The sequence below is a fragment of the Dendroctonus ponderosae genome, unplaced genomic scaffold, assembly GCF_020466585.1.
Source record: "Dendroctonus ponderosae isolate FM_Combo_2020 unplaced genomic scaffold, Dpon_F_20191213v2 Dpon_F_20191213_1, whole genome shotgun sequence".
In the NCBI taxonomy this organism is placed as follows: Eukaryota; Metazoa; Arthropoda; class Insecta; order Coleoptera; family Curculionidae; genus Dendroctonus; species Dendroctonus ponderosae.
In genome coordinates this window covers 26999282-27003571 of record NW_026017110.1, presented here as the reverse complement: position 1 = coordinate 27003571, position 4290 = coordinate 26999282, and positions in this window count along the sequence as shown.

The following is a 4290-nucleotide window of genomic DNA, read 5'->3' as shown; positions in this document are numbered from 1 at the left end:
TGGTCCGACGACAGTTCCTGAAGTACTTCGGGGCTGGACAGTCTTCCTGCGTTTTTATACAGGAATATGTCCAGTATGTCATCTCTGCCATTTTGAGCGATGTTGGTTGGCTCTTGGGGTGCAGCTACCTCAAATATGTTGGTTCTTGCTTCGTTTGATAGCATACGGCCTCAGACATGACTGCTCATCAATGCGATCATCTGGGACTGCATCGTGGCCATGAACGTTTGCATTTGCGCTTGCATGGCCTGGATAGTTTGGGCCAGCTGTTCATGGCCGGTTTTGCTCCCTTGTTGATGTTGGGGGGCTTGTTGGGGCGGCAGGTTTTTCCTTGCTGCCGAACTGTAGCTCATGTTGGTTCTTGGCTGTGGCTGTGGTTTTGCTGTTGGCTGGGCTGGCTGGCTCGGTTTTTGCCTCTGCACTGGCTTTGCAGGGCATCCTGAGTAGAAGGCTGAATGTGCTCCTCCGCAGTTTGCACATTTTGCCGCCTTTTCTTTCGGCATTTGGCACTCGCGGGACTCATGCGAACGGCCGCACTTTACACATTTTGCGGCCGCTGTGCATTTGGACTGCTCGTGTCCAAACAGCTGACATCTGTAGCACTGTATCAGCTGTGTTTTTGCGTGCTGAGATTCCACTCTCACACGCAAATTTCCGAGAACACGAACTTCAAATATGGTCTCGGTTTTCGGCAGTAGGACCAGTACTACCGGAATGGGCAGTCCATTTTTGCGCCATCGGACGATTGTGGTGGGGTGAAATCCGAGAGCAGTGAGTTCCTCCCGGATTTTTCCCTCGGTCCAGGATTCGACTACACCCCGGATGACTACTCTCAGCTGTTTTTCCTCCTCCAGCTGATAAGTGTGATACTGGTATTTGTTGTTGTCCAGTATCCTTATCGTCATCCTGTAGTCATCTTCGGTTGGGGGTGTGTCCTCACTCCCTCTTTCGTGGTTAAGCCACAGCCATAAATTACTTTTGAGTCCATGAGCTTTCTGGTGATTTCGTCATATTTGCTCTTTCCTCGGAGGACAATTGGTGGGATTTTTGTCCTCCTTGTTAAAGTCTGCTGGGCGGCAGGGGTGGCCTGCTTTTTCTGCACCTCGTCATCAAGCTGCTGGGCGGCAGGGGCGGCCTGCTTCTTCATGACATCTTTTGCTGGATGCTGAGTGTTGGTCCGGGTCTGCTGGGCTGCTTTGCGTGGGTCTCCAGTTTGGGGCTTCCTCCCTGTGGACAAGACACACTTTTTAATTGATTTGTCCTCCTCACTGGAGGACATGGGACCGATCCTCTTCCTCTTCCGACGGAGATTTGAGCTTTTGAATTCCGACTTCGAAGAAGAAGTTGAGAACCATTACCAAGACGTAACTACCAAGACCATCACCGAAACGGACGAAACTATCCCCCCAGTTACAATCGACGAATTAAAATCCCAAATACATCTGCTAAAGACCAAAACCGCTCCAGGCATTGACAAAATCTCAAACAGGGTGACTAAAATACATCTTCAAGGCGGTAAGTTTCATCGTTACAAATGATTGTTAATGATGAACCTTTTTTCCATAGCCTACTGGGGTTTAAAGTGAGCTAAAGTACACAACAGAATGCCAAGATCTTATACGTTATGCGCTATTTCCTATTGTTGGTATAAGCCAAGCAGTAATGCGTAATTATTGTACAATTCTTCATTGTAGTAACGTATTTTTTTTTGTTTTTAGGTGGAAGAAGGTTAAATTTAAAAGGTTTAGGAGTTACACAGCAGAAGCATTTGTCGCATCAGGCAAACATTTTATATGAGGGCGTTAAAAAATTAAAACGAGCTTTTCAAAGACAGGTAAGAATTAATAAAAACCTGTCGAAAATGAAACTTAATAATTTACAATCCGCCCTTTTACGAAATTTGGCCGATGTGAATAAATTCACAAGAAATTTTATTTTGTCGCAAACCAGAAATCAAAAGTTGAAACCCCGCGGTCGAAGGTTTTCTCTTGAGGATAAAATATTCGCTTTGTCAATTTACAAGCAAAGCGACAAAGGTTACCGATTCTTGTCTAAAATTTTTAGTTTACCATCTCGTAAAGCGCTTGTAAAGGTTCTACAACATATACCTTTTTATGCTGGAATTAATGAGTATATATTCCAGCATTTAAAGGTACGAGTTAATAAACTAACATTGTTAGACAGGAATTGTGTCCTTATGTTTGACGAAATTGCGTTGCAACTTGATCTTCAGTATAATTATAAACTGGACTGTGTAGATGGATTTGTGGATCTGGGTGGTGCAGATCGAAGACCAAAATTTGCAGATCATGCATTAGTTTTTCTTTTAAAGGGCATTCGCACAAAGTGGAAGCAACCAATTTGTTTCACTTTTTGCGAAGGCACCACGCAAACTGCAGATTTAATTAATTTAATTAAATCTATAGTTCGGAAGGTTCGTGAAACAGATTTGTCAATAGTGGCAACTGTTTCCGACCAAGGGGCAACTAATGCAGCTGCAATTAGGTCACTAATCCAAGACACTCAGCGCCAGTGTATAAGGAAAGGTGTTGATAATCGGTACCAAGGTTATCTCGTTGACGAAATGGAGATCGTTCATTTATATGATGTTCCTCATCTATTTAAAGGAATCAGGAACGGATTATTAAAGGCCGATCTCCATTTCGTTCAAGACGGGGTCCGCAAAGTTGCGTCTTGGGACTATTTGGTACAATTGTATCGGATAGACGGCAATAGGCCTCGTTTTTCTGCAATTTACAAGCTAACGGATGAACATGTGTGTCAGACATTGCACGCAAGTGTTCAGCAGAAGTGTGGCAACTGCTATAACGTTATTAGCTGAATTCAGTATTGGTTCGAACCAGTCTTCGGTTCACTATTTAGATCCTAAGGCAACGGATACGTCGGACTTGTTTTTGTTTCTGGATGAACTGTTTGACAGCTTAAATGCAAGCCAGATTGCAGTTAATCCAGGGAAGCCAATGCGGAGTGTGGTGGCACAAAATTCTAAACACGTTTCATTTTGGCTTTCCGATGCTTTTCCTGTATTAAAATCAATATCCTTTTCCAACTCCACTATCACTCCATCTATCAGAAACCTTATTTTTACCTTGCGTGGCTTCCTATACATCTGGAATGATCTAAGGGCGAAAACCTTTAATTATATGGCCCCTAGATCATTCAACCAAGATCCAGTTGAAAACTTCTTCAGCTGTATAAGAAGCCATGGCGTAAGAAATACCCGTCCTAATTGTTCCTATTTCATTTCTTCCGCCAAATCCCTACTTATTAATGGTTTTGTGTCATCACATTGTCTTGGGACAAAATGTGAGCCAGACGAATCAATAGGCATTTTAGAAAATTTAACATCTTTTGTTGAGACTCGTAGTAGCTTGCCACTTTCTGCTGAACATTTTCGCGTTCCGATGCCAATTTATTCAGCAACTGAAGCACTTTTTTGCAACAATCCCCCAGATTTTCCGTATGTTGCTGGAAAAGTGGCAAAAAAAATGTTGCTCAAGTTGAATGACCAAACTGTCGTCGATTAATAGAGTCGTCGGACGATCACCCCCATAATATTCTCATAAAACATCGCGAGTATATTATGGGGGCTAGACATTTGTCCCATCCGTCCACTCAATTTTTGTAGCCTCAATAGCCTTTAGACATATAGCTAATGTTATTTTCTTCCTGCTACCTAAATTCATAACATCTTATGGCATCAGGGAGAAAATTATTGATCATTTGCGCACAGAAGAGGACATTGGGCATGTATTCTGTGCTGAACACCAAGAGAATACATACCTACTGTACAAAGTGTGCGCAAATATCATTCTATTTGGCTATATATCTAAAGTTAATAAAATTTTAAGTGGACGGGACTTCCGTCATAAAGATGACGGCCAACTGACTCGATTGGCCTCACAGAACATACCCCCTACATACATAGGGGGGATATTTTGTGGTCTGAACCATAGAGTAAGTAAAATAATTTCTAATCTAAAAAATAATCTTATTTTACTTTCTCTATGGTCTGAACCATAGATGAAGACAAGTATAGATAGCCCACTCCCTTGGAAAAAACGATAACAAGGTTTTTCACTGACACTGTCACCATCTATTGCTGTTCATAACTAACTAACGTCATTGCTGGGATGCTGGGTTTGCGTGCATATTCAGGATTTGCTATGGTCGCGCGAGCCAATACTACAATTGAGATTAAAAGATGCTTAATATTCAGTTTCGATATATTTGTACAAAGGCCAGATTTGTTTCTGGTTTATAAACAAA